The sequence below is a fragment of the Oncorhynchus mykiss genome, chromosome 8 (assembly GCF_057628025.1).
Source record: "Oncorhynchus mykiss isolate SJ-2025 chromosome 8, ASM5762802v1, whole genome shotgun sequence".
Taxonomy (NCBI): domain Eukaryota; kingdom Metazoa; phylum Chordata; class Actinopteri; order Salmoniformes; family Salmonidae; genus Oncorhynchus; species Oncorhynchus mykiss.
Window position 1 is genome coordinate 79,195,397 of NC_143029.1, and position 14,477 is coordinate 79,209,873.

Below are 14,477 nucleotides of genomic sequence, written 5' to 3' on the forward strand. Positions count from 1 at the left end.
GGATACTACAGATGTAGAAGGATACTACAGACTACATATGAGAACATGAATTATTGTAGCAGAACACAGCTGCAGTCTATACACCTCTACACAATACAGTTATAGTGTGCTAACATTGACGTGTGCTAACATTGACGGTAAACTTTAAAGTGGCTCGCAAGAACACCTGACCACTGCAAGGTGCAAGAACTGCTTGCTGACCATAAAATGGAGGACAGAGAGAGGAAGCACCGAGAAGTTCAGAAAAATTCAGGGCCATCACAATGTGCTGCACTGGGAAAGAAAAATAAGGTCACATACAGACACCATAACCCTAAAATGTCAGTATCATGTAGCATAGTCATGCGACATGTCAGTTAAAGAACTTTATTAACAATGAGATAATATTGAGGAAACCACTTCTGTTCTCAGTAGGGCAACACACACTCCATGTGCAATGGGAGATAAGAGAGGAAGGAAATGGGGTGTGCTTGGCTGGGCCCTGTCTGTCTATCTAAGCAAGAGGAAAATCTTGACTCGTTTGAAATACATTTTATTTTGTCAGTATTCTCTGAAGGGTCAAATGAGGTACTGTCAAATGTAAAATATTTATTTGGACTGGATAAATAACCTAAATAACAGTACTGTTACTAATTTTACTGTAACCAAATGAGGACAGTGATGTTTTGCTGACCCTTATTTTGAATCTGCATTATGTATCTGACAGACCTCGCTCATTACATTTTCAGCCCTGTGTACTGGTTATGTGTATGTAGGCTACAAGAAGCACCTTTTAGTCCGTTTCCATCCTGGGATCTGTTGACAGAAAAGACTAGTCAAAACTAGATTCTGGTGGTAGGCTGCACAAGAAGGTGAGTGAGATGTTTTATGGTAACTAATTTGTTTCCAGATATTATTTTGGAAAACCTTAGAGTACATATTAGGACATATTGGTCCAATAGCCCAAGGGGGGGGGGGGGGGGCGCTAACCCAGACAGGAAGATCACGTCAGTGACTCAACCCACTCTTGTGACGCACCCCTCCTACGGACGGCATGAAAGAGCATCAATAAGCCAGTGACTCAGCCCCTGTAATAGGGTTAGAGGCAGAGAATCCCGGTGGAGAGAGTTGAACTGGCCAGGCAGAGACAGCAAAGGCGGTTCGTTGCTCCAGAGCCTTTCCGATCACCTTCACACTCCTGGGCCAGACTACACTCAATGATATGACCCACCGAAGAGATGAGTCTTCAGTAAAGACTTAAAGGATGAGACCGAGTCTGCGTCTCTCACATGGGTAGGCAGACCATCCCATAAAAATGGAGCTCTATAGGAGAAAGCCCTGCCTCCAGCTGTTTGCTTAGAAATTCCAGGGACAATTAGGAGGCCTGCATCTTGTGACCGTAGCATACATGTAGGTATATACAGCAGGACCTAATCGGAAAGATAGGTAGGGGCAAGCCCATGTAATGCTTTGTAGGTTAGCAGTAAAACCTTGAAATCAGCCCTTGCCTTAACAGGAAGCCAGTGCAGGGAGGCTAGCACTGGACTAATATGATCACATTTTTTGCTTCTAGTCAGGATTCTAGCAGCCGTATTTAGCACTAACTGAAGTTTATTTCGTACTTTATCTGGGTAGCCGGAAAGTAGACCATTGCAGTAGTCTAATCTAGAAGTAACAAAAGCATGGATACATTTTTCTGCATCATTTTTGGACAGAAAGTTTCAGATTTTTGCAATGTTATGTAGATGGAAAAAGCTGTCCTTGAAACAGTCTTGATATGTTCGGCAAAAGAGAGATCAGGGTCCAGAGTAACGCCGAGGTCCTTCACAGTTTTATTTGAGACGACTGTATAACCATCAAGATTAATTGTCAGATTCAACAGAAGGTCTCTTTGTTTCTTGGGACTTAGAACAAGCATCTCTGTTTTGTCCCAGTTTAAAAGTAGAACGTTTGCAGCCATCCACTTCCTATGTCTGAAACACAGGCTTCTAGCGAGGGCATTTTAGGGGCTTCACCATGTTTAATTGAAATGTACAGCTGTGTGTCATCCGCATAGCAGTGAAAGTTAACATTATGTTTTCAAATGACATCCCCAAGAGGTAAAATATATAGTGAAAACAATAGTAGTCCTAAAACGGAACCTTGAGGAACACCGAAATTTACAGTTGATTTGTCAGAGGACAAACCATTCACAGAGACAAACTGATATCTTTCCGATAGATAAGGTCTAAACCAGGCCAGAACTTGTAATTTGCTTTCTAATGATAATGATCTTTTCCTCAAAGAAGTTTATGAATTTATTACTACTGAAGGGAAAGCCATCCTCACTTGGGGAATGCTGCTTTTTAGTTAGCTTTGCGACAGTATCAAAACTAAATTTTGGATTGTTCTTATTTTCCTCAATTATGTTGGAAAAATAGGATGATCGAGTAGCAGTGAGGGCTCTTCGATACTGTCTTTCCAAACTAGTCGGAAGACTTCCAGTTTGGTGTGGCGCCATTTCCGTTCCAATTTTCTGGAAACTTGCTTCAGAGCTTGGGTAGTTTATGTATACCAGGGAGCTAGTTTCTTATGACAAATGTTTTTAGTTTTTAGGTTTGCAACTGCATCTAGGGTATTGCTCAAGGTTAAATTGAGTTCCTCAGTTAGGTGTTTAACTGATTTTTGTCCTCTGACGTCCTTGGGTAGGCAGAGGGAGTCTGGAAGGGCATCAAGGAAGATTTGTGTTGTCTGAGAATTTATAGCATGACTTTTGATGCTCCTTGGTTGGGGTCTGAGCAGATTATTTGTTGCGATTGCAAACGTAATAAAATGGTGGTCTGATAGTCCAGGATTTTGAGGAAAAACATTAAGATCCACAACATTTATTCCATGGGACAAAACTAGGTCCAGAGTATGACTGTGACAGTGTGTAGGTCCAGAGACATGTTGAACAAAACCCACTGAGTCGATGATGGCTCCGAAAGCCTTTTGGAGTGGGTCTGTGGACTTTTCCATGTGAATATTAAAGTCACCAAAAATTACCATATTATCTGCTATGACTACAAGGTCTGATAGGAATTCAGGGAACTCAGTGAGGAACGCTGTATATGGCCCTGGAGGCCTGTAAACAGTACCTGTAAAATGTGATTGAGTAGTCTGCATAGATGTCATGACTAGAAGCTCAAAAGACGAAAACGTCATTTTTTTGTAAATTGAAATTTGCATTTGCGGGATGCACGGGGAATATGGTCACTAGTGTAACCAGGAGGTGAGGCCTCATTTAACACAATAAATTCATCAGGCTTAAGCCATGTTTCAGTCAGGCCAATCACATCAAGATTATGATCAGTGATTAGTTCATTGACTATAAGTTTCTTTGAAGTGAGGGATCTAACATTAAGTAGCCCTAATTTGAGATGTGAGGTATCACAGTCTCTTTCAATAATGGCAGGAATGGAGGAGGTCTTTATCCTAGTGAGATTGCTAAGGCGATTGCTAGTTTTGCCCAACCTAGGTCGAGGCACAGACACGGTCTCAATGGGGATAGCTGACCTGACTACACTGACTGTGCTAGTGGCAAACTCCACTAAGCTTGCAGGCTGGCTAACAGCCTGCTGCCTGGCCTGCACCCTATCTCATTGTGGAGCTAGGGGAGTTAGAGCCCTGTCTATGTTGGTAGATAAGATGAGAGTACCCCTCCAGCTAGGATGGAGTCCTTCACTCCTCAGCAGGCCAGGGGCAGAAAACAGTTTTCAACCAGCGATTGAGTTGTGAGACTCTGCTGTAGAGCTCATCACTCCCCCTAACTGGGAGGGGGCCAGAGACCATTACTCGATGCCGACACATCTTTCTAGCTGATTTACACGCTGAAGCTATGTTGCGCTTGGTGACCTCTGACTGTGCCAGCCCAGGACCTCCACATACAGCTTCTCGACCTGCGTGATGTTCTGAGACCAGCCACCAGGAACAGCTGATAAAACTGTTTTTCTGTCTGTAATAAATCCCTTTAGGGTCCCCGGTTGGTTGGCCTGGCTCCCAAGTGGGTGGAATTATGCCCTCCCAGACCCAAATATAGCTGCACCCCTGCCCAGTGATGTAAAATCCAGAGGTGTGGCCTAATTTATTTATTTAAATTGACTGATGTCCTTATATGAACTCAAACTCAGTAAAAGTTGAAATTGTTGCATGTTGCATTTACTTTTTTGTTCAGTATACATTGCAAACATTCCAGCAGTGTGGTTATTTTATCTGCAATTGCCTGAATTAGAGCCTCATTTATTGTGTTGGCAAGAGTGCCTTCATTGTTTGAATCAGCAACAGTACATAGAGCAGGGTTCCACAAATGGCACCAAATTTGTCCCGCAGGTGGGTTTATTTGCCCCCCCCCCCCCCAAGTTCTGAGCCCAAAAATATTTATTTTTTATTGTTGGACATAAAATACTTTAAAAACACCAGGAAATCAGCTCCAAGTTCATTTCAATTTAAGAAATGTGTTTCAAAGTATCCCCACGCATAATAGAGAGACACGTGATCGTATACAAATGTAAGCAATGTTTGAAATGATTATGTTTTAGTCAAACATTGTATCTGTTTGGGCTTCTCACGGTCTATTTGCAGACTACAAATGATTAGTACTTACGTTCCCGGCCCGCCGGCCATCCACTCAAAAAGAAAAATGATCCAACTGCTATATCTAGTTGAAGATACCTGGTATAGAGTATAAACATGTTGTATCCCATTGTTTTAATCCCTTGATCCAGAGAGCACCTTATCATCTACATGTTAAAACAACCCACAGCTAAACAATCTATTTATTTTTTGTCTATAACATGTATTGGAATTAAAGTAGGCAACTCCATATGTAAGCACCATCTAGAACCTAAAAGGGTTCTTTGGCTGTGTCTGTAGGAGAATACTTATTTTTAAACCTTTATTTAACTAGGCAAGTCAGTTAAGAACAAATTCTTATTTTCAATGACAGCCTAGGAACAGTGGGTTAGCTGCCTGTTCAGGGGCAGAACAACAGATCTGTACCTTGTCAGCTCAAGGATTTGAACTTTCAACCTTCTGGTTACTAGTCCAACGCTCTAACCACTAGGCTACCCTGCCGCCTTCAGTTGTCCATTTAGTACCCTTTCCACAGAGGGTTCTACATGGATCTCAAAAGGGTTCTACCTGGAACCAAAACAGGTTCAACCTAGAACAGCAGAGGCTGGTAGGAGGAGCTATAAGAGGACAGACTACATGTAACGGTATCAAACATTTGTTCTGAGTGTACTATGGAGTCGGTATGTATTCATATTCATGCTTTTGGCCTTAGGCATGGCAACAGTTTTGACAGACTTTTGGTGAAGGCAAAGATAAGATCGCAACACTTGCACAGGGAAACCTCTTTCGCTGTGGTTGTTCTTGCTGACTTCTTCAAAACCAACACTGTTGATTAACACGTTGAGACATCAAATTGCCAAACACGTTACATTTTCCTTATTCAGTCTGACATGTGTACTAGGAACACCTTTATGAAACCAGTCATAACACCTTTATGTAACCAGTCATAGAACTTTGTGTGTTACAGTATCATTCATTACACATGTATTCAACACCATTCGTGAGGAATTCTCAAAATAAAAGTCCCTTTGGATAGCTCTTTATTTATAAGTACAATGAAAATGCATATTTCTTTAGTACCCAAGCCCCTGACACACTACTCACGAAGCATCAGAGCATTACCCAGGTAGCATTAGCAATTTAGGGTTTATATTGGGGTTGAATGGCGGGAATCCAGTTACCGAGATTTACCAACATTTACCACCCAAAACCTCTCCCTTTTCCCAGGTTTAAAAACTGCGAGAAACCGGTAATTGATAATACATTATATATATGAACAGCATGATGTGAAATGCAACAGTTCAATTATTGGCAATGTCAGTGGTGATTTTAGCATGAAAATCTTGGTGGGCCAAAAAAATAAATAAACGGAGATACATGCCAGCAAAGCCACTACAACACTAAACAATACATTAATTGCACTATAACTGTAACAAATGGTGCCCAAAAACTGTTAGGGCCTACAAAAAGCTGTCCCAAGAGCAGAGTCCCAACAGCAGTCCCAACATCTTACCACTGCTACACCTGGCTATCAGCGGAGCCTTCTCTGGCTGCGAAACAGTTCATTCAGCCTCATTTACTGCTTTAAAAAAAATCATAGTTGACATGGCTGACTTGCTTGAACAAATGTGGTTTCTACTCACAATTGAATGTACAAACTATGGCATAAGGGGATGACGAGTGGATAGGAGGCAATCCGTAATTTAGATTATGACATTCATGAGCGAGCTAGGACGGAAGTATTCAATCTAACTATTTGTTCAGCACTTTAGAAATGTACAGTGACAGAATTCAGAATATGGGTCGTTCTTACAGTATTTCCCTGTATACCAAGTCAGAACCATAGGATAAATAAAGGCTCTTATAATATTTGATGATGACTATCTCTAAAACAGGCTATAGGCTACATGTGCACCACTGAGTCAGAACAGTAGGCTAAATTATGAGGGGAAAAGGGACCAAATAATTAGGGTGAGGCACATGGGCTATTAACAGCTTACTACACAACATACACTTAGTATTACTTTCTTAGCTACAGTTTACATATTGGCATATTACATAATTTATGCTGCAGCATACAATAAATGTTTTGATTCACCTAGTTGTGCTGTGCTCACTTGAACAGGAATGTGGTACAGTGGGCAAATTTTGTCATCAAACTTGGTCATCAAAGTCTGGCATTCTCTGGATTTATGGTGCTTTCAAGGCAACTGGGAATTCGGAAAAAAAGCAAGGTTGAATCATGACGTCAGTGACCTTCAGGTCAGAGCTCTAGTAAGAGGCCTGAGTTCCCGACTTGGAATTCCGATTTGGATGACCGTTCAAAACCTATTTTCTTAGTCGGTGCTTGTTTTTTTTCCAAGTTCCTAGTTGTCTTACATTTTGAGTGTTTATTCTTTGAAGTTTGGGAAAGAGACCCTTGGACCACACACCCACTCCACTGAATAGCAGGCTAGTGATTGCTTTGCAATTCTTGCAGTTAGCAACTGATTTCTTCCAAACCATTCATTTGCAATTTCCAACTTGTTGTGTAATGTTAATGTCCAATGGCCGATGAGCACCGATACCTTGTATCTATAATTTCTCTTCATAATATTATCTTCAAATGACAAGGATTGAAAAGGATTTGCCAGGTGATGGTTGACTTGATTCATGATGATGACTGCTAGTTTGCTAGCTAAGATTTTGAAAGCATGTTGTTGACATGATCAGTCCAATCAAAGCTACGGTAGATTTAACGTGATTTGACGTAATTTTATCTGTGGCCAATGACCTTGAGCCTTCTTGAATGGGCACATCTAATGTAACTCTATGGCAGCACCCAAGGCGTTTGAATTTTCGAGCTCTCCTTGTAGCGTGCCCATGAGTGACAGAAAACTGAGCAATTTTTTAAAATTGTTTGCAAACTGATATGCAACACTTTTAATGCAAAAAATAACATGGGTTCTGTACAGCCTCTTCATGAATCAACTCTCAGGGTGGGGACAGACAGCCCATCTCAGTATGGAGAGCAGTTCACAATGCATATAGACCTATCATCTTGTCATAGTAAGTTTATTTCTTGTGACAGGTAGACCTACATTTTCTGCAGCATAGCCTGTGCTACAGTTATATAAAGAATGAATGCTCGTCTAATTTACCCAAGCTCTTTTTTGATAAATGTTAAATGCATCAGCCAATATAACTCACAAGTGGTTAATGCGCGATGGCGGTAGGCTATAGCAGTTATTTATTCAGACCCATAACCATTCAAACCTCGTGAAGTGAAGTGAAAGCCTTCTGCATCTCATTCCAGTCCTATATTATTCAAGCATGTCATTATAATGATGAGGATAAGGACACAAACGTATTTCATTTAACTGTTGAAAGCGAGGAAGGAATGAAGCAACAATAGAGAGAGAAAGGGGAGGTACAGGATAATAACATCAGGGTAAATATTATAAAAGGGTAGGCTATATACTCGTCAGCTTACTAATTCATCAAATAGGCCCTTTTGTATTTCAAAATTAAAATCAAATTCACTACCCTATACTTGTTACTTTGTAGGCAGCATGTGATGCACCAGAATTGCATGCCCTCTTCTGCTTTATCCTGGTTTGAACGATGTGAATAATTCCAGCTCATATAATAGGCTACAGTATAATACAATACAGTAATACAGTTCACACTCCAAAATATTCGCTTAGAGGGGCTAGTTTTATTTACCCAAGAGTGCATAGAGCTAGCTACATCTATGTATTTATGTTATGCATAATGTGTGGTAGCCTGTCATACACAGCACATTCATTTGGTATTTTTTGGACTTGGGCTCATTAAATGTATTTAATATATGGCTGATCAAAGCTCTAATCAAATCCAGACATATTTACAGTGCCTTTGGAAAGTCTTCAGATCCAGAGACTTATTCCACATTTTGTATACGCTACAGACTTATTTTAAAATGGATTAAAAAACTATCCTCAGTAATTGACACACAATACCCCAGAATGAGAAAACCAAAACAGTTTGAGAAAATTTAGCAAATGCATCATAAAAAAAAAAATGTACTTAAGTATTCAGACCCTTTGCTATGAGGCTCGAAATTGAGTTCAGGTGCATGCCTGTTTCCATTGATCATCCTTGAGATGTTTCTAAAAATTGATTGGAGTCCACCTGTGGTAAATTCAATTGATTGGACATTGTTTGGAAAGGTACACACCTTTCTAAATAAGGTCCCACAGTTTACAGTGCACGTCAGAGCAAAAACCATGCTCCAAGACAGGATTGTGTCAAGGCTCAGATCTGGAGAAGGATACAAAAACAATTGTGCAGCATTGAAGATCCCCAAGAACACAGTGGCCTGCATCATTCTTAAATGGAAGAAGTTTAGAACCAGCAAGACTCTTCCTAGAGCTGGCAGCCTGGCAAAACTGAGCGATCGGGGGAGAAGGGCCTTGGTCAGCTAGGTAACCAAGAATATGATGGTCACTGACAGAGCTCTAGAGTTCCTCTGTGGAGTTGGGAGAACCTTCCAGATGGGAAACCATCTCTGCAGCGCTCTACCAATCAGGCCTTTATGGTAGAGTGGCCAGACGGAAGACACTTCTCATGAATTGGCACATGACAGCCTGTTGGAGTTAGCCTAAAGGCACCTAAAGGACTCTCAGACCATGACAAACAAGATTCTCTGATCTGATGAAACCAAGATTGAACTCTTTGGCCTGAATACCAAGCACCACGTCTGGAGGAAACATGGCACCATCCCTACGGTGAAGCATGGTGGTGGCAGCATCATGCTGCAGGGGTGTTTTTCAGCGGCAGGGACTGGGAGACTAGTCAGGATCGAGGGAAAGATGAACGGAGAAAAGTACAGAGAGATCCTTGATGAAAACCTGCCCCAGAGTGCTCAGGACCTCAGAACGGGGCGAACATTCACCTTTCAACAGGACAACGACCCTAAGGTCACAGCCAAGACAATGCAGGAATTGCTTCGGGATGAGTCTGAATGTCCTTGAGTGGCCCAGCCAGAGCCCAGACTTGAACCCAATCGAACATCTCTGGAGAGACCTGAAAATAGCTGTGCAGCAATGCTCCACATCCAACCTGACAGAGCTTGAGAGGATCTACAGAGACAAATGGGAGAAACTCCCCAAATACAGGTGTGCCAAGCTTGTAGCGTCATACCCAAGAAGACCTATGGCTATTTTTTACATTTTTAAAAACCTGTTTTTGCTTCATCATTATGGGGTATTGTGTGCAGATTGATGAGAATTAAAAACAAATAATACATTTTTAGAATAAGGCTCTAACCTAATCAAATGTGGAAAAAGTCAAAGGTCTGAATACTTTCCGAAGGCACTGTATATGCTTTGTAATGCTTTAGTTTCCCTGGCACTGTTTTCACATGCTAACGATTTAGCATTTGTGGCGCAAATCCCATTAAATACAGTGGACCGATATTAGCATTTTTAACTCATCATGTTCAACATATCTGTAAATGAATTTGTTGAACTTCACAATCAATTTTAGATACTTTTGGACAATTTGGATATAATATTGGTCCCTTGACTTGAATGGGATTTGTGCCACAAATGCTCAAATGTTAGCATGTGGAAACAGTGCCAGGGAAACTAAACCAAAGCATGGATTGCTGTCATACCTGATCCACAGCCAACAAGTGCTCAGCATATGTGGGAACTACTTCAAGACTGTTGAAAAAGCATTCCAGGTGAAGCTGTTTGAGAGAATGCCAAGAGTGTGCAAAGCTGTCATCAAGGCAAAGGACGGCTACTTTGAAGAATCTCAAATATAAAATATATTTTGATGTATTACTTTTTTGGTTACTACATGATTCCATGTGTGTTATTTCATTGTTTTGATATCTTCACTATTATTCTACAACATAGAAAATAGCCACACTAAAGAAAAACCCTAGAATTAGTATTTTATTTAACCTTTATTTAACTAGGCAAGTCAGTTAAGAACTAATTGTTATTTACAATGACTGCCTACCAAAAGGCAAAAGGCCTCCTGCGGGCTCCGGGGATTAAAAATACAAATAAATTAAATAAAAATATAGGACCCAACACACATCACGACAAGAGAGACAACACAACACTACATAAAGAAAGACCTTAGACAACAACATAGCATGGCAGCAACACATGACAACACAGCATGGTAGCAACACAACATGACAACATGGTAGAAACACACATGGCAGCACAACATGGTAGCAATACAAGACAGGTTACAAACATTATTGGGAACAGACAAAAGCACAAATGGCAAGAAGGTAGAGACAACAATACATCACGCAAAGCAGCCACAACTGTCAGTAAGAGTGTCCATGATTGAGTCTTTGAAGGAAGAGATAAAACTGTCCAGTTTGAGTGTTTGTTGCAGCTTGTTCCAGTCACTAGCTGCAGCAAACTGAAAAGACAAACAACCCAGGGATGTGTATGCGTTGGGGACCTTTAACAGAATGTGACTGACAGAATGGGTGTTGTATGTGGAGGATGAGGGCTGCAGTAGATATCTCAGATAGGGAGGAGTGAGATAAGCATCAACCAGTGGGTCTTGCGAGGGGTATAGGTATACAGAGATGACCAGTTTACAGAAGAGTATAGAGTTCAGTGATGTGTCCAATATTGGTGGCAAATCTGATGGCCGAATGGTAAAGAATATCTAGCCGCTCAAGAGCACCCTTACCTGCCGATTTATAAATTATGTCTCCATAATCTAGCATGGGTAGGATGGTCATCTGAATCAGGGTTAGTTTGGCAGCTGGGGTGAAAGAGGAGCGATTGTGATAGAGGAAACCAAGTCTAGATTTAACTTTAGCCTGCAGCTTTGACATGTGCTGAGAGGACAGTGTACCGTCTAGCCATACTCCCAAGTACTTGTATGGGGTGACTACCTCAAGCTCTAAACCCTCAGAGGTAGTAATCACATCTGTAGGAAGAGGGGCATTCTTCTTACCAAACCACATGACCTTTGTTTTGGAGGTGTTCAGAACAAGGTTAAGGGCAGAGAAAGCTTGTTGGACACTAAGAAAGCTTTGTTGTAGAGTATTTAACACAAAATCTGGGCAGGGGCCAGCTGAGTATAAGACTGTATCATCTGGATATAAATGGATGAGAGAGCTTCCTACTGCCTGAGCTTTGTTGTCTATGTAAATTGAGAAGAGCGTGGGGCCTATGTTCGAGCCTTGGGGTACACCCTTGGTGACAGGCAGTGGCTGACACAGCAGATGTTCTGACTTCATACACTGCACTCTTTGAGAGAGGTAGTTAGCAAACCAGGCCAATGACCCCTCAGACACCAATACTCCTTAGCCAGCCAGTCTACCGTATCAAAAACTTTGGCCAAGTCAATAAAAATAGCAGCACAACATTGCTTAGAATCAAGGGCAATGGTGACATCATTGAGGACCCTTAATGTTGCAGTGACACATCCATAACTTGAGCGGAAACCAGATTACATACCAGAGAGAATGCCATAGACATCAAGAAATCCAGTAAATGGAATATTGACAAGTTTCTCCAACACTTTTGATAAACAGGGCACAATAGAAATAGGCCTATAACAGTTAGGATCAGCTTGATCTCCCCGTTTAACCTTAGCTGAGCTAACGTGGGCTAATCTGATGAGTATGAGGTTGTAAGTAAAAAATAAAAATTTCCAGGACATAGACATACAGTTGAAGTCGGAAGTTTACATACACCTAGGTTGGAATCATTAAAACTCATTTTTCAACCAATTCACAAATTTATTGTGAACAAACTATGGTTTTGGCAAGTCAGTTAGGGCATCTACTTTGTGCATGACACATGTCATTTTTCCCCCAAAAATTTACAGACAGATTATTTCACTTATAATTCAGTGTGTCACAATTCCAGTGGGTCAGAAGTTTACATACACTAAGTTGACTGTGCCTTTAAACAGCTTGGAAAAATCCAGAAAATGATGTCATGGCTGTAGAAGCATCTGATAGGCTAATAACATAATTTGAGTCAATTGGAGGTGTACCTGTAGATGTATTTCAAGGCCTACCTTCAAACTCAGTGCCTCTTTTCTTGACATCATGGGAAAATCAAAAGAAATCAGCCAAGACCTCAGAAAAAATGTGTAGACCTCCACAAGTCTGGTTCATCCTTGGGAGCAATTTCCAAATGGCTGAAGGTACCACGTTCATTTGTACAAACAATAGTACGCAAGTATAAACACCATGGGTATGAGGTTGTAAGTAAAAACTAAACATTTCCAGGACATAGACATACAGTTGAAGTCGGAAGTTTACATACACCTAGGTTGGAATCATTAAAACTCATTTTTCAACCACTTCACAAATTTATTGTGAACAAACTAGGGTTTTGGCAAGTCAGTTAGGGCATCTACTTTGTGCATGACACATGTCATTTTTCCCCCAAAAATTTACAGACAGATTATTTCACTTATAATTCAGTGTGTCACAATTCCAGTGGGTCAGAAGTTCACATACACTAAGTTGACTGTGCCTTTAAACAGCTTGGAAAAATCCAGAAAATTATGTCATGGCTGTAGAAGCATCTGATAGGCTAATAACATAATTTGAGTCAATTGGAGGTGTACCTGTAGATGTATTTCAAGGCCTACCTTCAAACTCAGTGCCTCTTTTCTTGACATCATGGGAAAATCAAAAGAAATCAGCCAAGACCTCAGAAAAAATGTGTAGACCTCCACAAGTCTGGTTCATCCTTGGGAGCAATTTCCAAATGGCTGAAGGTACCACGTTCATTTGTACAAACAATAGTACGCAAGTATAAACACCATGGGACCAAGCAGCCATCATACTGCTCAGGAAGGAGAAGCGTTCTGTCTCCTAGAGCGAAAAGTGCAAATCAATCCCAGAACAACAGCAAAGGACATTGTGAAGATGCTGGAGGAAACAGGTACAAAAGTATCTATATCCACAGTAAAACGAGTCCTATATCCACATAACCTGAAAGGCTATGGGGTACCGAGGTGTTATAGCTCCCAGAGGCTTTGTCCCTGACCAATGATCTGTCTAGTTTACTCTCACTTCCATTGTTCCTTTGAAGCACCACCATTACACCCTGGTCCCATAGCCTCTTCGGGATACCACACCAGATGATATTGGCTTTTCCTCTATCAGTGGTTTGAGCTTGAGGTGAAAGCTTGACCCCCCACCCTAGCCTGGGGTTGACCAATCAGAAGTTATTGCAGTACAACATAGCCAATGGTCAAATAACAAGTATCCTGCCCCCTACTCAATGTACAGACCAATGACAACGTGGCACATGTAGCACACGTCACTCTGAGTTCAGGAGTAACATTCCACAGATTCTAAACAGATGTTGAACTGAAAACCAACTCCCATTTACAATTCGCTATTGACCATTAGTACTATATTTAATTTAGTACTCTCGTCCTCTCATCCTCTAAAACTCTGTGTTGTGTATTTATCCTCAAAACCTTCTTATTGGGTTCTGTTGATAGAGAAGTGAGAAACAAATCTAGATTCTGGTAGTAGGCTGCACAAGAAGGTGAGTGAGATTTTTTAATGGAACTCATTTGTTTTATTTTGATGTGAGGACTTATTACATCATATTACAGTATTGATCGTGTTTACAAGTTTCCAAAAGTTTGTTTGGAAAACCTTAGAGTACATATTGGGACATAGCTCCGATATAGTGACAATTCACTCCAAAATTAAGTTTGTCAAATATTTACTGATGTTTTGGGGGTCCCCAAGTTTAAACATTTTCAAATACACACAAGATCATTACCTTCTTGTTACTAACAACCTCATGCTAATCGCATTATCCTGAAGAAGTTTTAACAAACACAGCCCCATACATATTGGGACATAGCTCCGATATAGTGACAATTCACTCCAAAATTAAGCTTGTCAAATATTTTCTGAT

General features: G+C 40.9%; 1 long non-coding RNA gene across 3 annotated transcripts in view; it reads left to right on the forward strand.

Annotated features, from left to right (window-relative positions):
- The first annotated feature begins 726 nt into the window (after nt 1–726).
- LOC110530673 (uncharacterized) overlaps nt 727–14,477 on the forward strand; it is a 127,865-nt gene continuing 114,114 nt past the window's right edge. Inside the window, exon 1 of one of the 3 annotated variants that reach the window (XR_016482654.1) lies at nt 727–851. This is a non-coding gene — a long non-coding RNA (uncharacterized LOC110530673). Of the gene's footprint in view, nt 852–1,046; nt 1,273–14,477 lie in introns of those variants that run through there. The other 2 variants (XR_016482653.1, XR_016482652.1) reach the window with 2 other exon arrangements.